The sequence below is a fragment of the Uranotaenia lowii genome, chromosome 2 (genome assembly GCF_029784155.1).
Source record: "Uranotaenia lowii strain MFRU-FL chromosome 2, ASM2978415v1, whole genome shotgun sequence".
Classification (NCBI taxonomy): Eukaryota; Metazoa; Arthropoda; class Insecta; order Diptera; family Culicidae; genus Uranotaenia; species Uranotaenia lowii.
In genome coordinates this window covers 66565976-66590695 of record NC_073692.1, presented here as the reverse complement: position 1 = coordinate 66590695, position 24720 = coordinate 66565976, and the positions used below count along the sequence as shown (strand labels likewise).

Here is a 24720-nt window from a genome sequence, read left to right as displayed (position 1 = left end):
AAACACCTGTTTAGAAATAGAAGATTAAAGTGGAATATTTCAACCGATTTTTTTTTTTTAATTTTTCGTCGGATTGTTTTTTTATCATGATTTAAGTAATAAGTATGTTAGACCCATGTTTTTTTTGTGTAGAAACTAAAAAAAAGCATATGTCCACAATAAGAAACACTATTTTTAATGTGTTCCTAATTATGGACATCGTCAAAGTATTTCAAACAATATCAAAGTCATAGAATGAATTTTGAATAAATTTGATTGATTGAATTTTTTTTTAGCTTAATTTTCAACGATCTGTTAAAATAAACTGTTTTGAGCTAATAAAACATGATTTTCTTTTACTTCAGTGTATCTCAAAGCAAAAAATGTATTCGCCAGGTTGCAAAGAACGCATCCTTCACGACAGAGAAGGAAACCATCAAGTTAAGTTACAGAGAGTTTCTCAACGAGAACAGAATCGAAAGCAAAAATTTAAAAAAAATATCTCAATAAAATTACGTTGTAGGTATACCGTCATTTGGGGGCATCATGCTACACTTTTCAACTTCAATGGCTTCTAAATCTCTAATGTCCACATATAATCCTACTGTTTGTACATCAAAAGTTTTAAGGTTCATGGGTAATCAAATTAACGTAGTCCCAGTTATTTTTAAATTTTCAAAACATGCTATTTTCACCCTACTAAGAAAAAGGGGTAAGTTGCAAAAACCTTTGTTTTTAATAGAAAATAAAAAAAAGAATATTTAAGAATTGAAAGATTATAGACGCATAGAGGATTAGAATAAGAAGAAAGATGTTGAAAATGAGCGGAAGGGTAATTTTAATTTGAAAAACTTTTCATCACATTTCATCCTTTTGTTCCTCACGGGCCTACTACCTTGCAGTGGTTGATAGCGCTAATGATATAGCTCAGTTGGCAAGTCTGTTGTCTCCTGAGCCGATGCCGCGAGTTCGAGCCCAAGAGTAAACATCGAACACAGTTGTACCGGATAGTTTCTCAATAACGATCCGCCAACTGCAACGTTGATAAAGTCGCGAATGCCATAAAGATGGTAAAACGACTGTAATCGAAACAAAAAAAAACTTAAAAATTTTTTAATCACAGAAACGTATGGTACTGTTGACCACGATTCTTCCTCCCTGTGTTCCAGTTGGTGCTGCGTCCAATTCTACACAGTGGGCCCGGCCGAGTAAAGATGAGTAGTAAATGCACTTTTACTACCCACCGGGATGCTGACAAGATCTGGCTGTGTATGTATCATAAGCATAAGCAAGCAATAAGTCCATTTTTCTTGAAAATGTTCTTATCAGAGTTCTAGCAAGCCCCTGTTTATATAAATCGATAAATTTAAGATGCGTAGTGGATAGTGGTAGATATTATTAGCATTTTTATAGATCTATTTTTGATAATCGTGCAAAACAAACCGAACAAATTTAAAAAACCATAAACTATCAGTTTTACAGAAATTTTACTTACAAGTTGAAAGTTTAAAACCTGCAGTTAATCAGAAAAAAATATTTTTCACGAGAAGTTTTCTTATTTATCTAGCCCCATTTATCACCTTTTTTTTGATGTAATTTATAAACAAATTGGATGAATTGATTTACAGATGTTAGTAACAAATTCAAATTGATAAAATATTTTTCAATTAAGTTTAGTCCATACCAAGCGCGCGTTTTTATCAAGTTGTAAACGAATCCTCTTGATGCCACGTTTTTCTGGTTGCATGAAGCTAAAACTTGAAAAGGAACCCAATTTTGATTTAAAAACTGATGGATTAAAATTTGAGTAACTTTGCTTCTATTCTTGCGATAATAACACTTTAAATATCAAATGAATGATTTAACAAGAAATGATTATGTGCAAAATATTTTTTTCGGATATATCTACTGCAATTTCTGTACAAGTTGGTGGTTTATGATTTATTGAATTTTTTCGGATTGTTTTGAACGGTTATCAAAAACAGTTCCATGAAAATGCTAATAATATCAACCACTATGCATCATAAAAAAATTAAAATATTTACAGCAGCTTGGTAGAACTCTCCTTAGAAAGTTTTCAAGAAAAATGGACTTTTTTCACAAAAACTCATTGCGAAGAACAAAGATTAAGAAGCGTATCTAAAATTAACTAAAAATATATTTAGGCCTTCTACTTACTAACGCGTGAACTGTGCTCACCTGTATGTAGATTTTGATCTGTCAAGAGTGTACCAGCGCTTTGTTTACGTTTGAAACATTCGTTTCTCCTAAAATTTCGCGAATTATAAAAGAAGTTAAAATTAAGCATCTCGATGAATGAAGTGGCGAAACGTTTCGGCATTCATCCGACAAGCGTAAATTTCATCATCCACAAGTTCGGGGAACACTATACGTTCGATGATTTGCCAGGAAGAGGCAGAAAACCAGGACCTGGATCTGACCCAAATCTGGACCGTAAGGTAATCAACCTCATCAACCGGAATCGATCGATGTCGATACGGGATTTGGCGAAAAAAGCTGGGACATCGATTAGAATGGTACAGCGGATCAAGAAGCGGAACAACCTGAAGACATACTACACTACACTACACTATATAAGAAACATACGACTGCACCATTGATCTGGCCGGATTTGGCGTCAGTCCACTACGCTAAATCCACTCTCAGATGGTTTGAGGATAACGATGTAGATTTCGTTGAGAACGATATTAACTAGGATTGGTCGATCCCTGATCGATCTTTGCGAGATCGATCTTTTGATATTCAATTTCCGATTTTTTGGATCGATTCTTTAGCCTTGGAAAAATTGATTAAATCGGTTTATTTTCGATCCGATCTTTCGAAGTTTTTTTTCTCTATTTCAACTAGCAATAATCGCACCTCGGTAGAACTTCATTGGTTACGATATCGCCAATGCGCAAAGCTTTTTTTTCTATTTATTCCACAGTTTTTAAGATCAAGTTTCGTGCAAGATTTGGTTACCTGTACCATCCAAATGACTGGTTTTCATTAACAGCCCAGTGAACATTTTGATCTGTATATTTCAGTTGTTTCTGAGATATACACACTTTTGTACAATCTGAAAAAGTTGTATAGAATATTCTATATGAGCCTGTACGTACCAAAGTGGAGGCAATATACGGACCAAATTTTGCTCACCCTGAAAATATAAAACTTTGTATTGCGTTTTCAACAATTTGATAGCAACTATGCTTTGCATAAAATCTTAGGATTGTACAACTTACAACTTTCTATTGCCTGCCCTACAATTTGATTACAATTTCCTTTTGCAGGTAGCCTGAGGTTTGTACAACTTTCTTCGCCATTTAATACAATTTATTGTTACTGTATCTCAAAGCAATTATATTTTTCCTTTATTACGATTTTACTATGAACCGCCAGGAACATTAATACAATAGAATTTAATGTTTACTGCGAAAAAAAAAGAACCATATACAACTTTAAGTGTCTCTTTTTCCTTAGTCTCGAACTCACAACGTTCCGATCCCTGTCCTGTGATACTTCCTCGGCGCCATTTCATATTGATACACACAAGCCAATTTGTTCATGTACAGTTGAGAGTTCCGTTTAAAAATCAGTTGATCGTATAAAGTACCACTGACTGCATCATTTCGGACTCCAAATCTATTTATAGATGCCGTTTTTTGATATACAACTTTAACCTATCTCATAGACAATTCGATTACAATCAATAATTGTATTCAGCGCTGTGCGATCTAAGCTAGCTATTTACTGTATTGTTAAACAATTCGACAATCTGCAGATTGTTTAAATTCCATTATACGATGTTCTTACAATTACCGTACGACCTTTCATGGAAATAATATGTCATCATAGATCGCAAGCATGAAAGATTGCTTAATTGTACAGTGGGTTATAATATTGAGCTTTACACAATTCTACTGCAATTCAAAACAACTTTTGTGATCTTTCTATACGATTAACAAAATATTATCGTGTATAATGAACTATGACATGATGTTTAAACAAATCCAATCCAATTCCAAGCTACAACTTGATGTTTAAACATTTCCAATCCAAACTGGAAGCTTATACAATCTACAATGAACACTACTTTACGATTTCTGGATATCCGGAATCATTTATCACCGAAACATTTTTTAAGCGTCGCCTGTGTTTTTGCAAACGCCGACTGTATGTGCCACTTTTTTTTTTTTATAATTTTTTTCTAAATTAAAACTGCCTTCATTTTTGCAACAGAATTCGTCCAGGATTTCCTATTTTTGCAATTGTTGACATAAGATGATTACGATATTACTAAGCATAGGAACTGCATTATTAACAATTATTTACCGATTAAATAAGTTTATTTCCATAAGCAACTTTGAATGACATTATGTATGCATAGATTGTTTAAATTACATTAAACGATTTTCCCACAATTACTGTACGACCTTCCATGGAAATAATATGTCATCATAGATCGCAAGCATGAAAGATTGATTAATGTACAATGGGATTAAATATTGAGCTTTACACAATTCTATTGCAATTCAAAACAACTTTATTGATCTTTCTATACGGTTACAAAATGTTATCTTATATAATGAACTATACAAAACATAAGCGATAAAATATAACTTGGTTTAGCTACAACATGATGTTTATACAATTCCAATCTAAACTGGATGCTTATACAATCGGCAATGAACACTTTTTTACGATTTCTGGGTTTCTGGATTCGTTTATCACAGAACCGGATTTTTTTAAGCGTCGTCTGCATTTTTGCAAACGCCGACTGTACGTGCCACTTTTTTTCATTTTTATAATTTTTTATTTCTTAATACAAACTGCTTTCATTTTTGCATCAAAATTCGTCAAGGATTTCCAATTTTTGCAATTGTTGACATAAGATGATTACGATATTGCTAAGCATAGGAATTGCATTTTTAACAATTATTAACCGATTAAGTTAATCTCAATAAGTGACTTTGAATGACATGTATGAATAGATTGTTTAAATTCCATTAAACGATTTTCTCACAATTACTGTGCGACCTTTTATGGAAATAATATGTCATCATAGATCGCAAGCATAAAAAATCGCTTAATTGTACAGTGGGATTAAATATTGATCTTTACACAATTCTACTGCGATTTAAATCAACTTTATTGATCTTTCTATACGCTTAACAAAATGTTATCGTATATAATGAACTATACAAGCCATAAGCGATAAAATATAACTTGGTTTTAGCTACAATATAATGTCTATACAATTCCAATTCAAACTGGATGCATTAACAATCTACAATGAACACTGCTTTACGATTTCTGGTTATCTGGGAGTGCTACCATGCCGCTAATATAATTGAGACCGACTAAATAGAAAGCGTTTTTTACCTTCATACTTGTGGTGATCCTTTGTCTCCTGTCCTAAGCCAGCCCACCAGGCACGACCGACGGCAACGTTATTCCGCGAAGTTAGTTACGAGAATGAAGTTTCGAATCCTTGATACATACTCGATGCATTTAGCTTGTCGGTGTGTGTTCATCACCAATACCGTTATCTTTCGCTTATTCATAGCTGTCATAATTTTCTACCTTTTTACATTGATACTTGTGTTTGTAATAGCCTATCGCGTTTCAGTTTCGCTATGTTCCAACTAATGTATCACCGTTGCATTTATTTTTTCATTTACGTACACGCTGAATTTCAAAGTTCAAAACATATACACATTATTTTTCAACAAACTAATTTGCTACTAAATAAGCGCAACACACGATTATATTAATTTATACACCTCAACACATAATGGTAACAATTTTTCATTAACCGTAGCATACATCACCACAATACTCTTGAGGAAAACTTGAACTGTTATCGAATGTTCAAGTAATTTAAAATTTCATAGAATGGTGGCTTGAAAGCCTAATCAGCCTTGAATTAGGCAACTATAGCATTTTACTTTAGATTTTGGTCTAGATTTCTCTAATTATGAGGATAAACCCAGAAAAATTCAGGCTATTTTTCTCAATCTCCGGCAGCCGGGCTGAGCCAGGCTTTTTCCGTTATTTCTCTGAAAATCCGGACAAGCCCGGATAAAATCGGGCAATCTGGAATGCTTGACTTGTATGTATCAAATGTAAGAGCTTTTCTGTCGTTTTCCACTATTTACTCCGGCATAAAGCAACCCTCAGGCAGCATCTCTCACAAAAAAAATTAATAGATCGATCTAGCAAAGATCGATCCTTTTGCTTCGATTTTTTAGGTGGATCGATCCTGGAACCATTCAGCTGAATCGATCTTGGGAATCGATTTTTTACAGAAGATCGAACAATCCTAATATTAACCCACCAAACTGCCAGCTTCGCCCCATGGAACGATATTGCGCAATCTTCAAGAGAGTTTTCAAGAAGGATGGTAATGCCAACAGGACCAAGGCGGTTTTTAAGCAAAATTGGAAAGCTGCGGCCAAGAAGTTTTAACCAGTTTTTTAGCAACGACACCAAAAATATAAATCGTCTGTTGGATCAAGCTTCATACGATTGCCCACAAAAATCATTAGAGTAGTTTAGTAACCAACTTCTTTCATTGCTTAAAATCCCAAGTTGAATCACGACCGAGATGTTTGTTTGGCGTGCAGCAGTGACAAAGTATAAATCTGCAAAATACCCGCTATGGAGTCGGAACTTTTCATTGTTGCAAAATATCGCCCCCATGTTAGTCATTAATTTTCACCTCATGGCAGCTTCTTGAATCCAATACATCACCATTGCATTGCATTGTGCCGCACCGAGCGACGTCGACTGGAATCAATGTGCGGGCAATTTGAAATTGAAGACATTTATTTGTCACTCCAGATTGCAGCTTCTGTCCCATTTTAGTCTTTGTAGGCTCCCGGCCGCTGTTTGCAAACTCTTCTGTGGAACACCATTCAACGGTAGCTGCTTGAGTCTCGAATGTCTTGCTCAATTCTTTGATTCCTGCAACAATCAGTCTCTCGAAACATTTGAAAAGTGTCTTCAGGATGTTGCATAAAGCGGCACCTTCTACACCAATTATTATTGGGCCCACAGAAATCGAAAAACGCAGCCGCAGTCCAATATTGATGCAGGTCCCCGCAAATAAGAGCTTCAGATTCAGATCACAAACCATGTCATGTAGCATGTAATCAAATCGGACAAATTTGATCACCGAATCCGAAGCTGAAGCTGGCAGCTGTCCGGACCAATCAATTCGACAATGGCAAATCCCCCGGTTTCGAGGTGATTGTGATATGATTGAACTTTTGCTAGCCAAATACGACATTCAGTGTCCAACCGGGGCACACGACTAGTGTCTTATTTGGGTGGGTCTTGTCGTGGGGTGATTTGTACAAATAAACACTTCAATCAATTAGAGCACGATCTCCGATCTATGTTGAAATCGAATGAAACCATTCTTTCCCAGTGATTGTGTGAAATTATAGCGAAAAAAAATATTTTTTCTTAAAATGCCGATTTTGAGAAAAGTTTTAAATTTCTAGAAATTGATTCATAGAAATTTGACTCTTATAAAATATATTAAATACATGTTTTCAAGCACCGAATCTCGTGAAATGACAAGTCTCTAACAAAGAGTATAATTTCAAATTTATGATCTATATTTAACAGTCGTCATGCATATATGTAATTCAACAGGTCGATGATATGCTTTGAACTCAACAGAATGATCGAAAGTGCTTGGAAAGACTTTCGAAATTTCTGTACCCTGAGGTAAAATAATCCTAACACCAGACCACAAAAAAATCAAAGGCACGTGCTCAACAACACGAGCCCAAATTGGTGAAAAGTAAATATTTGCTTGGTCGATGATTTGGAAGTACACTTTTTTAGAGTTATCTGGCGCGCAAAGAATCGTTTGATTGGCAGGTTCAATAATGGCTAGGAAGGGGCTTTTTTTCGTGCCCCACGACGAATCATCAAACTAGCTACATCAGCTGTAATGGATAGTCTCGTCAGCAAGTCGAGCAATTGAGATCGGGAACGAGATAAGTTTTGAGTGGACGATGGCTCATGTGAGCATTTGTAAGGAATTTTTGAATCAAGTGTATTTTATGTGATGAACCTTTGAACCTTCGTTGATGGAATAAACCCGATTGTTGCATAAAATTTAAGCCAATCCATCATCATTGAAAAAGTGTTGTGAAATTGGAATTTCGCGCTTACATTCATCGGAAGAAGTGCAAATCAAGTGAATCTACCGGTTACCTAACAGCTTTCCAAACAATAATGGTTTGATTTTTTTTTCGGATAGGAAGCACTGACAGGCGAAATGCGAAGCTTTCATTCAGCATTTGACTTGCTACAAACTTAATAAATTTTTTTTAAAACAACTTTATAGGGGAAAGATAGAATAAATCAGTTCCTAATAAAATGACAAAAATGTCAAAAATGACAAAAATGACAAAAATGACAAAAATGACAAAAATGACAAAAATGACAAAAATGACAAAAATGACAAAAATGACAAAAATGACAAAAATGACAAAAATGACAAAAATGACAAAAATGACAAAAATGACAAAAATGACAAAAATGACAAAAATGACAAAAATGACAAAAATGACAAAAATGACAAAAATGACAAAAATGACAAAAATGACAAAAATGACAAAAATGACAAAAATGACAAAAATGACAAAAATGACAAAAATGACAAAAATGACAAAAATGACAAAAATGACAAAAATGACAAAAATGACAAAAATGACAAAAATGACAAAAATGACAAAAATGACAAAAATGACAAAAATGACAAAAATGACAAAAATGACAAAAATGACAAAAATGACAAAAATGACAAAAATGACAAAAATGACAAAAATGACAAAAATGACAAAAATGACAAAAATGACAAAAATGACAAAAATGACAAAAATGACAAAAATGACAAAAATGACAAAAATGACAAAAATGACAAAAATGACAAAAATGACAAAAATGACAAAAATGACAAAAATGACAAAAATGACAAAAATGACAAAAATGACAAAAATGACAAAATGACAAAAATGACAAAAATGACAAAAATGACAAAAATGACAAAAATGACAAAAATGACAAAAATGACAAAAATGACAAAAATGACAAAAATGACAAAAATGACAAAAATGACAAAAATGACAAAAATGACAAAAATGACAAAAATGACAAAAATGACAAAAATGACAAAAATGACAAAAATGACAAAAATGACAAAAATGACAAAAATGACAAAAATGACAAAAATGACAAAAATGACAAAAATGACAAAAATGACAAAAATGACAAAAATGACAAAAATGACAAAAATGACAAAAATGACAAAAATGACAAAAATGACAAAAATGACAAAAATGACAAAAATGACAAAAATGACAAAAATGACAAAAATGACAAAAATGACAAAAATGACAAAAATGACAAAAATGACAAAAATGACAAAAATGACAAAAATGACAAAAATGACAAAAATGACAAAAATGACAAAAATGACAAAAATGACAAAAATGACAAAAATGACAAAAATGACAAAAATGACAAAAATGACAAAAATGACAAAAATGACAAAAATGACAAAAATGACAAAAATGACAAAAATGACAAAAATGACAAAAATGACAAAAATGACAAAAATGACAAAAATGACAAAAATGACAAAAATGACAAAAATGACAAAAATGACAAAAATGACAAAAATGACAAAAATGACAAAAATGACAAAAATGACAAAAATGACAAAAATGACAAAAATGACAAAAATGACAAAAATGACAAAAATGACAAAAATGACAAAAATGACAAAAATGACAAAAATGACAAAAATGACAAAAATGTCAAAAATGTCAAAAATGACAAAAATGACAAAAATGACAAAAATGACAAAAATGACAAAAATGACAAAAATGACAAAAATGACAAAAATGACAAAAAATGTCAAAAATGACAAAAATGGCAAAAATGACAAAAATGACAAAAATGACAAAAATTACAAAAATGACAAAAATGACAAAAATGACAAAAATGACAAAAATGACAAAAATGACAAAAATGACAAAAATGACAAAAATGACAAAAATGACAAAAATGACAAAAATGACAAAAATGACAAAAATGACAAAAATGACAAAAATGACAAAAATGACAAAAATGACAAAAATGACAAAAATGACAAAAATGACAAAAATGACAAAAATGACAAAAATGACAAAAATGACAAAAATGACAAAAATGACAAAAATGACAAAAAATGACAAAAATGACAAAAATGACAAAAATGACAAAAATGACAAAAATGACAAAAATGACAAAAATGACAAAAATGACAAAAATGACAAAAATGACAAAAATGACAAAAATGACAAAAATTACAAAAATGACAAAAATGACAAAAATGACAAAAATGACAAAAATGACAAAAATGACAAAAATGACAAAAATGACAAAAATGACAAAAATGACAAAAATGACAAAAATGACAAAAATGACAAAAATGACAAAAATGACAAAAATGACAAAAATGACAAAAATGACAAAAATGACAAAAATGACAAAAATGACAAAAATGACAAAAATGAGAAAAATGATTAAAATCATCAAAATGCCAAACAAAAGTGGCATTATTACCGAAAATTGAAAATTGACAAAGCAACTCAACACATATGCTACCAAAAATTTACAATAACGATTGCTCAAAAAATTAGATTCATTCATTAAAATATGTTTCCAGGCTAAGCATCCGATCGAAACATTTGAATATTACCAACACTCAGTCTGCGTTCCGAGCTAGCAAATATTTCAATCGTTAAACCGGCTTATACATGAACAACTCTCACCTCCAATCAAAACTAATTGCCATCATCGTTCGGCACCAAACCATTCAGAAGGTCCGTTTTTTTCACGGTGTTATTTTTGTCATTTTCCTCTAAGATGACACCGGGCGTGCGCTAAACAAATCATCTTTGCATAAGCCTCGGCAGAAATCTCGGCACCGTCAAATCTACACACACGGCTTGCGCTATAACGGAGGTAATTTCAGATGTCATAATCCTTTAATTTATATCCTCAAAAAGCAAATCACCACACACGGTGCTCTCTTTACCTACTCTTGAGGGGAGCCGAAATACCATCGGAATAGAAAAGCGCTATTCCGAGCTATTCATTGATAGTGGCTCTCCCACACACTTGTTTGCATTCCGAATAGGGGGTCGTCATTTTTTAAATTATAAATATTTAAAATTTAAAAATTTAAAAATAATTTCTTTTAAAAGCAAAAGTTAAAATATTATTTTCAGGAAATTTCGTATAATATTATTCGAAATTTTAGAGAGCTGGAATTAGAATAGTTGAAAAAGGTTCGTCGCTTACGGACGCAATCTTTAGGTCCCAGAAAACGGCTCACGCTTGGCCCATCTTCAATCGATTCATCTTCCTTCTGCAAACAACCGAAATTTGGTTGTTCATCAGATTGGATCCGATCAGGGAGAGAGAAAACCGAAAAAATAGAAACAAAATCTACCCCGTACGATTCTATCGATCGGTCTTCAGTCGGTGCGGTTTTTCATTCCGGGTCCAATTTGTAGAGGAAAATATTATGCCTATTATCACATTATTATAATACCAGCCAGCTATAAATTAGATTTTAAGTGTTTTATCGATGATTGGAGCTGTCAGGTTCGTCTAGCCGCTTATGGTGTGTTGGATTGAAAAGTTCGTAAAGGGACCGACCATTTTGGTAGGACAAAGGCGAAAAGTGAGTAATCTCTGAGGAGGTACAAGTTAAGATTTTCTTTTTCTGGGTTTATGATCGTGATACGATTAGCGGCTTTGCTCAGTCAATTTATCTGAAGAGGGAAAACAAATATTGGTTTAGATTGTTGAGATATTTTAAACGATTGAGGGCAACTTGGTGTTTCTTGAAGTTATCTAATATATAAAGATGAGTTGGACTATATATGTTTGTTTGTTTGTATGCACCTTATACAAATCCACACCGCTCAACCGATCAGCCTGAAATTTGGTACAGTTATGTGTTTGAACCATGGTAAGGTTTTAGTAATAGTTTTGAGCCCCTCCCACCTAAGAAAAGGGACCCTCCCATACAGCTTTCGTTTTTTCTCCCACGAACCAAAAGTCATGGCACCCATTTTGTCGACCGATTTTCGTTTCCTTTGGCGGGGTTGTTCTCACCATCCCTATGGGCTGGGCATTAGAAACGAGCATTCAGAGTTCACGTGTCTGGAGCAAATCAAAGCTTGCTGAGTATTGAAAATTTGAAAGGGGATATTTTGGCGGGTGTTTTTTTCCTTCTACTGTTCATAGCACGTGGTACCGGAACGAGCTATTGGGATGCAAAATATGCCTACATTTTGAATTGAGAAATACAACTAGCCTAGGAATATATTGACTAGAATTGTAGTGGCTTTCGAAGTGCTTTTTACCGTCGCGGGGGAGCTTTGAGGATATTCAAAAACATACAGTGAACTGAACAGTGAACAATAAATTGACTTTTTCAGCCGAACAACTATTTTGACTTAGTGTTGAAAAACTTATGAACCGATTTTCATAAATTCCAGTTTTTAAGAGCCAACCATTTTCATATTTTTGGGATTTTTCATAGAGAAAGGTAAATTAATTAGATTCAGAGTTATAAGTCCAAGGCTGCGATTTTAACGCTTCGATAGCCTTCGAGGAATTCAAACGGGGGTTTAGAAAATTGATTAGAAAATTAAATCTAAGGTTTTGAGTTTCATACAATTTGATTTCATTGGCCAATTTTTAACTTTTGAGTCATTTTTGGTCATCAATGTGACTTGACAGCATTGATCACTTTTCGCAATAAATATTTAATGGGATGATTGTGTCCAGCAATGGAAACATTGAAATATAACTCAAATTACATCTATTTCCTAAAATTATAATGGTAACTTCGGTTCAGAGATAGTTTGTTTTCGATAACTTCAACAGAACTATAAGTGAAACTTTCAACATTTAAGATCAAGAACTTATAAAGCAGTGTAATTTTAAAAAGCACACATATTATTGAAAACATGCAAATTGAGTTTTAAACATGGTTCAACAATATTCGAAAGTCTTTTTTTCAAATTTCAAAGTAAATAAAACTTGAATATACCATTGTACAGGGAGATCATCCAGCTTGAAAAGTGGGATGATCTCAAAAAAAAAAAAAAAAGATTTTTATCAAATGGGGGTTGTGAAAGTTTAACAAACAGTTTCATCAGCTGAAGATAAAAAAAAATCAGGTAAAAGCTATTCAAGGTGAAAAAAATGTTTGTTTTGATAGGATGAACAAGCATCCAAGGGAAATAATTTTAAACACAGACCTCATAACTATATTCAAAATTATGAACACGAGAAAAACACCAAATAATCTAAATCAAAACTTAAAAAAGACTAACTAAACTTACAAAGCTAACATGGCCTAAAATTGGCAAAATTTCTTATACATATCTAATGATGAATACAAAGCTTCCAAAATTTTGAGAAGTTCAACGACTCATTTTGATTTTTATTTTATGTGAACCCGAGCGAGGCCGGGTAAAATCAGCTAGTGTTTAAATAAAATCGAGTTGAGTTCATTCAATTGATCAGCAAAAAAGAGCAATACTATTCCCTGTACCATTCTCCATGCCGCTGAAATGGTGGCTCCAGCCTTGCCATTGATTGGACAGAGCGATGCAGGAGGTAATCAAAATACTTTGCATTAACGAAGATGGTTGCTCTCCGTTATCAAAACAGAATGAGAGCTACATACCTGATGAACATGAACCTGTGCCTCGTTCTGGAAGACGAATTCACCTTCGGTGGTCCGTAAATACGCATCAAGTGGAGGAATTTTAGATGGATTGTTGCTATTTGAAGTGGGTACCTACTTTGAAGTATATCGAAATAATATTCGATAAATTTGTTGAATGATAATAATAACCATGCTTTTTGCTGCATTTGGTTTTTCTTACACTCAATAGCAAAGTTTCTATTTAAAAACATTTTTAACTTTCTAATTGCTTTTTATTCTTTTGGTGAAATGAAAGCAGTAGATTTAAAATGTTGATTTTTTTTCGAAAAAGTTTACAATCAAATTTCAAACATCATATGTCTTCAAATTTTGCGAAGAATATTCAATTAATAAAATATCATCAAACTTAATAATCTTGGGTTGTCACTAGTCAGGATAAACTTTTGAAAGATGCTTTTAAAGACTTATACTGACGGTTATCTTTCTAACGGGCACCATAATATTAGAGATCACTATCTGACCCGGTGTGCTTTGCTACACTTTGTTAAAACAATTAAAATTCAGGTTTATTTCCTTAAAAAGCGTTTCAAAACAAAATTCAACATAATTAAGAAGGAAATGTTTTAAAAAGAGAGCAGCAACTGAAGTTTCTTACTTCAGTACAAAGATGTTTTTATAGCATTTTTTTTTATTTGATCTCCAAATTTGTTTTTCAAGATATGAAATTTAAGTTCTGTTTTGATAAACTTCACAGAGCATCTAATTATTTTGATATGTATGTTTCAAGGATATGGACTTCCAGTCCTTTCCCTCTGCTACTATAAAATCGTTTTTAGTATCTAAATGATGCCAAACAGCACTTGTTATGGATGGAATCTGGCGACTTTTTACACTGAAAATTAGTTACTATATTTTTATTTATTTGAGCGAAAAGTGCAAATAAAATTCATATGGATAAACTGTAACTCAATGAATTAAGGAAAAGAATGGTTTTGAAAGGAAAAAAATAGATTACAATTTTTTAATTCGACTTAATCATAGTTTTTTTTTTGCGCTGAGGGTCCTTTTAAGACTTTTCAAGATTTCCACATACGGACTTTATCTGTTAATTGACAATCGACTGAAAAGCAGATTTTTTAAAATTTGATGGATTCAAAACAATATTCATGCTTCGACGGTGGTATGAATATTTTCTTAAAAATTTGCATTTTTCAATATTTTTCGATTATTTTTTTTATTAAAGATGTGGCATGTTTCATATTTTTTAAAACTAGTACTGGGTTCCTATGAACGTAAAACCTAGTGGCGGGAATTTAAAAGACTACTTTAAATTTGATAAAAAATCGATTTCGTCTCTGTTTTGAATTTGATGCTTTGGAGTTTGATCAGTTTCTATTTTGACGGTGTTATCAAGTTTTCTTGATCATAAAGGATATAAAATACCTTCATAATACTTACAAACGCTAGTTTATCAATTTTACCTTGCTTTTAAAGTTTTATTTTAAAACATTTACAATTGCCAAATGTCAATGATACTGCATACATTAAGGTGCAAAAATTAAAACAATTGCTAAATAATTTTAGCTTCAAAATACAAATGACATTTTACCTTCACACATTCTCCTAAGCCCTCCTACTTTTTCCATTTTCATTTTTTCTTCAAAGTTAACCATTTGATAGGGTTCCTATACATTTTTCCAACACGGGCTTATTCTTGGAAAATGTCCTTATTTTTAAAATATACAAAATTTATCATTAAATGACTATAAAAATGGCACTTTAACTATACATATTCAAAGAAAAAAGTTGTCACATTCCGTCACAACCCGTTTGCTTCTAAATGCTTTTTGGTATCATCAGGAGAGCTGTTTGTTTGCGAGCCTTGGAAAAAATAGATATTTTATGATTTTGAAGTTACATTTTAACATATTAACATAAAAAAAATTCAAATACAAACTAAATTTTGCCTATTTGATACTCAATTGTAAAGCTTTCAAACTTAGAAAATAGTTATTAAAAATTCAAACTTTAGACTGAGTTATTGATGATAATGTGTGAAACTGTACTGTTGGTCAATGTTACCCCGGTGATCATTGTTACCCCGTTTTACGGTATTCACGCAAGTGATTTCAGTCATTTTGCTACATTTTTGTGCCATTGGTGACAACTTTGGTGAAGTAATTCGGTGTATCCGACCTGGCCATAGACAACACTTTTGGAAATTAGTAAAAACTAACATAAAATGATGTCTCTTACCACATGAATATGTTGTAAATTAATTTTCTTCTAATACAGTTTAGTAATCATAATATCAAAACTCTTCAAATCAGTAGGGAACCAATTTTTTCAAAAATTTATTTTTGAAGTTATTGCTAAAAATAATAAGTGTCTGGTAATAGACAACTTCCCCCTAATTATTATAGTATCTTTGATATATCTTTTGCATCATTTTGCTCCGTCAAAGTGAACAATTGAACAATATTCACAATTGAAAATTTAATAAAACAAATTGAAGATTTAGATATTCCAAAACATTATTGAACGTTGGATCTTAAATCTTAAACGAAAAACTAATGCAAACGAGTCACAAAATAAATAAACTTTTGTAGAATTCACAATATCATTTCTCTGTTATCTGAGAAGTGGAATTACAACCATAATTCCAACTCATTCCAGTAATAAAAATATTTTTGTAAAATAATTTCCAAAACTGAAATAACTAGTTGAATTTGAAAATGTAAAAACATATAGAAACTCTCTTAATTGGAATGGAAAATAACCTACAAGATTATTGATTATGTAAGTTATCTGTGTTTCGTTGATGATTCAGTAATTCCTTTTGCAAAAAGTCTACTAGCAAAATAACACTTAAGTTTAATAATTTAATAATAAATAAGAGAAAACATAGTTCTGGGTATATTAAGTTAAGGTTGCCAAAATTTTTTCCACTCCCATCCGGGCCTAGCAATTCCGGGCATTTTTTCAAATAAACCTGGCAAAATCCGGGCATGGATTTCAATTTTTCAAATCTAAAAACCGGGCAAAAACCGGGCAAAATTTAGTTGTTATCTATATATATAAAAATGAATGTTCGTCTGTCTGTCTGTTCCCTATAGACTCGAAAACTACTGAACCGATCATCGTCAAAATTGGCATCTGAGGGTTTTTGAGGCCGGGGATGGTTTCTGTAATAGTCAAAACTCCATCCGACTTAAGGGAGGGGGGGCTTCCATACTAAATTTGTAGTTTTTCGGAACAAATTAAAGTCATGACATCCATTTTCTCGAGATTTTTTCTTCATTTGGGCGGTTTGTTTTTCGTCTCCAAGGTCGAGGCGTCGAGCAAACGCGACGTCGCAAAAGGATAGTAACCCAGGCATAGCATACTGATCAGTGGGAATATTTTGGCGCGTATTTTTCAACCAAGCATATTTTAAATTCAAGGTGGCGATATGAAGCCTTGATGTGATTTTTTTTCTACTTGATTCCTAGCTCATTTGAACAGCACATGGTTATAAATGACGCCTAGATGAGACCCAGATTGACATTTTGTCGATCGAATAAAACATATTTTTTTGGCCAAAATCTGAAATTGAAAAGTCATGGCATCCATTTTTAGAGATTTTCTTTTATTTGAGAGGTTTGTTTTTCGTCTCTATGGTCAAGCAAACGTCGTCGCAAGTCTAAAGCGAAAGCATACTGTTCATTGATCGCTGGAAAAATTTTACAATCAGGCGCCTGTTTCTCAACCAAGTACCTATGTTTCTTATGCACGTGGGGGCGATAGGCAACCTTGATGTGTTTTTTTCATGCTTAATTGCACGTGATAATAAATGACGCCTATATGTGGCACGGATTGGTATTTTATCAATCGAATCATAACCAATTGAAAGTTTCGCAAAAATACTTCCATATTTAGTTCGTGTTAATGTAGGTAGCATTCGACTATTCATTCAAGGAACATTAGAACATGTTCAAACGTTCAACTTTTTCTGTTAAAAAAAATTGAAAATTACGTTTTCTTCTAGAAATTGTTACTTCGGCGAAAAACACAACTGAAACGAATTTAAAAATGAAACTATGAGCTTTTTATTTTGAATAATTCTGAACAAACCATCGTACTTTTTTATTACATACAAATTCAAGTACGTACTTACCATGAAATGTGTTTTTGTGTTACATGGCTGCATAAAAGAGACTTTTGATTCGCTTCGTTTTTGAAAAGCGAGACTTTAGAACTGATATTCAACTGGACGCAAAGTTTTTATGAGAAATTTTTAGTATACCCTTAAAGTGTTAAAAACAATTTTCCCTCCTGTCAACTTACACGGTGGGGCAAGGGCAAACGTCGAACTTTTAAGAAATTCATCTTCAAAATGATTCAATATGTTGGGAAGACCAGAAGGAGTATTCTGAATGTTGAAACTGAAGCGGATATTGAAAATTCTTAAATGTCTTTGTAAATGACCTTTGTCATTCCCTTTGAACGGCATTCGTAAAACAGTAAAACATAAATTAATACTGCAGGAATACTGCAAATATATCTGTGAAACTTGATAGAACAAAAAACAGGAATACGTATTAAATTCATTTTAAAGCCATTACTCTGACGCATCTGTAAATAAGCTTTGCATTGACACTTGCCCAAATATACGGACAAATGTAAACTTAAAAGTTTGTTTTTGCCATCATTTTTGAATATTTGACTTTCTGCAACTGATATTTTTTTGAACATTTATATTTTTTGTCGTAGTAAATTTATTTAAAAAAAAGAATTTTGCACTGTATTTAATACATAACTAATTTAAAATATTTTTCATTACCATGATAAGTGCTGTTTTGGAAAACTGCAGCTATAATGTCTCATGTCCACGAGTTTGGAATATGGCAAAACATTTTTTTTAATATAATTTTGGCGCGAAAAGGATAGATATTCAAACTTCTTCGCAGGCGAGAATGGTGAAAAAAGCTGTTTGAAAATGGTTATTAAAAATCCTCTTCATCGTTTTTTTTTTCAAATTTCTATAGCTTATTTTTTCAACTCCAAAAGATACTCCAAATGCTCTCTAAAATCTAAATTTGAATAAATTTTTACAAATTACACTTATTTTTGGAAGGTGTAGCAAAGCACAACGGGTCAGCTAGTTATATATAAAGACCAAGAAAAAATGCAAAAAAAAATAAATTAATATTTTATTAATGTAATTGCAGACTTCCAAAAACTTTTTGGAACACTTAAATATTTAAAGGTTTATAATAGTAAATCAGCGAAATTATTCGAAACAACCGTTGAAAATTTCCATACCGTTAATCGATTTTGCTGAAACTTACTCAAAAACTTGGATTTTTTTGGTTACTTTGTAAAAATTGTGAAAAAATCCGGGCAATATCCGGACTTTTTTCACCATATCCGGGCAACCAGGCCGGACCGGACTTTCTCGAAATTTTGCATCAAATATCCGGGCAAACCCGGATAAAATCGGGCAATCTGGCAAGCTTATATTAAGTGATTTTGTTAATTAGAAATTAATGAAAGAAATGCATGACAACTTTGTATTTAGATGAAAATGATTATCGACACATTTATAATAAATTAAAAATAACGAAAAACTAAACTCAAGGATTTTCTGAATGATGTTTTGAACACATTTCAACAAACGTGATTTAATGTCTTGTTAATAATACTGATCATTTTTTAAGTAATCAAAGTTAAGTAAACAATATTAACTATACCTACTGTTCATTTGATACTAATACCTTGAAATAAATGATTAAAATAAGGTACTATCTATTGTGCAAAGTATAGACTTAAGTTAGACTTTTTTTAGTTTAAAGAATTTAAATTATTCTCAAAATTCAAATGTAATTTTAATAGGAACAATCAACATAATCAACCAAAAGTCCCATATCTTCTTAAACGCGTGCCTCCCAAGTTTAAGTTTCGCTGAACAAAAGTTTCAAAGTGAATTGGTACCGAATTTTCTCGAATGCGAGCCTGAAAGTTACAAAATGATCCTCAAATAGCCTTTTTGTGACACGGCAATCGCATCACTCAGTGTTAAAGTTACAAATGGGCCCTCAAATAGCCTTCTATGGACTTGAATTTCTAAAAAGTTCCTTAAATAGCCTTTTTGTGACATGTTAATCGCATCCATTCAGTATAAAAGTTACAAACTGGGTCTCAATAGCCATCTCTGGACTTGAAGTTCTAAAAAGTTCCTCAAATAGCAGTTTTTTTTACATGTTAATCGCATCCACACAGTGGAAAAGTTATAAATTGAGTCTCAAATAGCCATCTATGGACTTGAAGTTCTCAAAAAATCTTTAAATAGCCCCTTCTGTGACATGTCAATCGCATCCATTCAGTATAAAAGTTGAAAATTGGGTCACAACTAGCCTTCCATGGACTTGAAGTTTAAAAAGGTTCCTCAGCCTTTTTGTGACATGTCTACCATTTCATGAATTTGAAATATGAACAAACATCACAAAAGGGCATATAATCAATAAATCCTTTTTCGTAACTTAGATATTGATAAAATGTTTAATTTATATTGAAAGTTCAACTCAGAACAACTAAAATCTAATTCGCAATGGACTTGATTTGAAAAGAGTATTTACCGATATTTTTTAACGGATGATTGATTTATATGCCGTTTTGTAATGATTCGGAGTAATAATTAACATTCTTCTTCACTACTGGCCGCTGGCTGCCCTTGCAGGTATTCTATGAAAGCTTATTACCACTTCGAATTCAACCTGCTGATAAGTCAACATCTAGGCGTGGCCTCGTGGCAGCGTGTTTGGCTATCATCTCGAAGGGTCGCTATTCAAGTCTGGTATCAGGACTGATTTTTTTCATTAGATTTTTTATTGTTCGAGTAAGCGAATCAAACAATTGTGTAGCAGAACTGGCGTATGTGCTGGAATTTATCGAACAAAGTTAAAAACAAATCAATTAAGTAAGATGAATTGAGGTGATGGGAGGAATAACGATGGATGCCGAGAAACCGGCAGCACCACATGGGCTGGTGGTGACCAAAGTAAGAGAGAAGAATTATTTTTTTGTTTATTCTGATTAAACGTTTATTTTTTTGGGCTGAACAAAAGGTCGTTCAAATCTGTATTGGAACTTCAGAGTGATGTGCTGTACCAAACATGGGTTCATGAGAAGAAGACCGCCGACCACCAACCTTATGACGTACGTATCAAAATTAGTTGACAGGCTTGATGAACGTAAACAAGTTGACGCCATGTACGTAGATCTGAGTAAGGCTTTCAACAAGTTACCGCAAGATTTGGCTGTTGAAAAATTGCGGCGATTGGGGTTTCCTGATTTAATCTCGAAGGCCGAACTGTTCTCGTACGATTGGGCTCTGTTTACTCGACACCTTTCAAAATACCTCAGGAGAGCCTCAGGGAAGTCACCTGGGACCTCTGAAATTTCTCCTCTACATCAACGATTTGAATGCTACTCTTGAGTCAGAAAAACTGCTTTACGCCGCCGACCTCAACATTTTCCGAACAATTTCTTCGTTAGTCGACTGCTGCGCTCTCCAAAGGGACATTGACAGTCTGCTTGATTGGTGCCATCAAAACGGCATGACTCCGAATATTACTAAATGTACTACCATCTCGTTCACTCGACGATGAAGTCCCATCATTTTCGAGAACACTTTAGACAACAAGCTCAACTTCTCCCAGCATATTTCCACGATAGTAGCCAAAAGTTTTGCGGTTCTTGGCTTTATACGACGGAACACGCAGTTTTTTTGTGACTTCTACAGTCTGAAATCACTATTTTGTGTTCTTGTGACTAGCATTCTCGAATCTAGAGTGCAAATTTGGGAAGCATATCAGGCGGTGCAATCGAAAAAAATAGAGAGAGTACAATGTTGTGTTAGATTTATCTGCTGCTTTCTGCTTTCGAATCTTGAATAGGATAGTTTGATTTCTTTAAATGATTGGATTTTAAGATTTCTTAAGGATGTTGAATTGTATAACAAAATTTAATAGAATTAGGTAGGTTAAGAATTTCTCGGACACGAATGCCAAAAAGTTGGTAAAATGTCCCAAATTAAATAAATAATAATAATAATTTAAATGATTGGAAGCATCTGCGAAGATTGTTGAAATAAATAAATAAATAAATTCACTTATTTAACAAATTAAAGAGATAATTTTGGATTGTTAAGCTAATAATAAATTCATCCCTTGAGAACCCAGTTGATTTTTTTGCAAAGATAATAAGAAGAAAAGAATAATACTATAAGAATAATACTATAAGAGCTCAAAAAAGGTCCTTAATAAAAAAAATCTTATATATATACACAAAGTTATAGTTATTGGAACCAAAATTAAGATAGTTCTGTCATTCGTAACACAAACATTGAACACAGGCAGCACAATTGGACCAAATCACAGGCCTCCTCTTACACAAATAAACCCTTGTTTTTGCACCGTTCCACCGCCACTAAGTTATTACGATTTGTATAAATAAATTTCTACATTTCTTTCCATTTTCCATCTGCACAAGCGGCTGCCGATAGAAGATTGAGAATCGTTGCTGGGACAAGGGAAAAAAAGTTCCTTCTATAAAGTCAGACAACTTGTGCCCTTTCATGGAACCTCATCATTCCGATATGGTCGTTAGCCGTGTGAAGTGCCCACAGACCAGACTTGTAAACCATCGACATTTTCTCTGACAGCCGCACAGCCTGCTTTTATCAGTATCATTGTTCGTGCCATCAAACGAATGCGACCGAAAACTTGCCGAACAGTCAACTACCATCAAACGAAACGACATTCATTCTTCTTTGTGTGATTGTCGAACGAAATTTCGTGTCTTGGTACACGAGAGAGATAATTTGATGGTCAAACGACCATCATTCCCGACAGTTTACGACATCGCCTATCTCTTTCACGCAGCAGAACTTACAGACTCAATAAGCAAATGCAATCTTTTCTATTCACTCCCTCCTGTTGAAAAAAAAATTCGTCACTCTGCAGCGCCGCGTGATGTTTGGATGTGTTGGTCGAACAATGTGGAATGATTATCTCGATTATCTACGCAAGAGGGATGAAAGTCAAACGACTAACCACAAAAAAGATCAAAATTTCATTTGACATTTTTTTGCTCTCCGATCAAACGATTGCGCTCTCCACGATTGTCACGAACGATGTGTGGTGGTTGTCTCCGGAAAAATTCAAACGATGGTGACCACTTACAAGCCTGCCACAGACATAGCACTGCAAGAAGGGAAGTGAGGTGAAAATACTAGCGAGATTCCGATTGAATGATGATTGTTTCTAATGCAACCACAACATGGATTTGCCGGTGTTAAATGTGTTAAAGTAAGAAAGGTTACCAGCTTCTTACCTTTAATGTTTTGATGAAAACTGTACCAATTGGCAAAATACTTTTAAAAATATGATGCACATTATATCGTTTTAAGGGTATCCTATCTGAAAAGAATTTCAATCAGCATAATTATACGCAAAGTATGATGAGTATGAAAAAGGTTGATATTTTTATGTTGCAGGCAACCCTAGCGCAGAAAGGAACATGTGTCACCGATTGGCGGGCTCCTGATGTTTGCCGTCCCCCAAACATGGCCGATGAAGTTCAAGTGCACGAGGTTCTGACGATGCCTGATTGCCACTGTACCATACCTTCAACAGTTAGTAAGAAGGTACCAAGGTGAGGAAATGATTAGCCGACCATAGTTGGTTAATCTCCTCCACCGCAAACAAGTACACATTGTCAATAGCAGAAAAATGTTTAATAATTCACGGGTCATTAATTTCTCTTCTCTCGACCTTCTGGCCAAAAGGATCTGGTGGCTTCCCATCAGCGCCATTGAGCCGTCGCTCGTCGTCGTCTTCGAATGAAATGACCTAACAACTCTCATGGGCAAGACACCGGGGGATTTTTTTTTATTATCTGACGGGTTTGCGCCGGGGGTCTTCAGATTTTCCCCAAAATTGAAAATTTGGTTTATTTTTGCGACTTAAAAACACATGTATTTTTTCAGATTTCTAACATTTTTATTTTTTGAGTTAGCTTCGGTTAGATTTTTTTGTAAATTAAAAATAACCATTTTTCAAAGCTTCATAACTCTGTTGTTTCTCAACGGAAATTATAAAATAGCACATCAAAATGCATTGAAATTTTATCAGATTTCCAAATAGAATAGTTGAAAAAAATTAAATAATGACCTTCAACATGAAAAGTTGTAAATAAACTTTAAATGGCGTCTAAAAGTACCGTCTGCACCACCGAATATTTTGCAAAAAATACCATTGTATAGCTCGATTCATGATGCAACTTTCATCTGAAGACACCAAAGTGGGCCATTGACACCTTGAAGAGTTATGAAAGAAATAATGACAATAAATCTCTTTTTTTGCATCGAAAACAAACAATGGTCGAACAACTGCACTCACATATGGAGATAGCAAGCACTTTTAACAACATGGAAACAAAAGAACTTATCAAAGCAGGTAAAAAACACTATGTTTTCGTCCTTTTCAGACTGCCCCTACTCGCATAACAGTCCCATATGAATTTTCATCATTATAGGTCAACATAAGGCTTCAACATAAAAGACTAAAAAAAGAGGTTTTGTTCTAGAAATTTCGAAAAAAAATATCAATTCGTGGCTGTCCTATATGAAATATACCTGAATAACAGTCCCATATGTGAAATACCACGGATTTAGTTACTTTTCAATGTTTCTTTCGGCGAAATAGTCTTTGGTTCATTGCTTTGAATCATTTAAACATTTTTTAACTCACTTGATGTCGAATGATGCACACTAGTTTTCGAAAGCAGGCCTGACTTTCTTAGGAATGACTTCCTGATCGAAAAACTATCGGATGCAATCAAAAATCGTAAAAAGATTCAACTTACAATGTGGAATTCATGATATTTTTTTGCAAAAGTATGTTTCTTTTTCTGACAATTGCATTTAGAAGTTAAAA

At 33.2% G+C, this 24720-nt stretch overlaps 1 non-coding gene across 1 annotated transcript; it reads right to left on the bottom strand.

Moving 5' to 3' along the window:
* Window positions 1-2764: 2764 nt before the first annotated feature.
* Window positions 2765-2904, bottom strand: LOC129750233 (U4 spliceosomal RNA). Its single transcript, XR_008738362.1, has one exon. It is a non-coding gene; the product is annotated as a U4 spliceosomal RNA (small nuclear RNA).
* Window positions 2905-24720: the final 21816 nt, after the last annotated feature.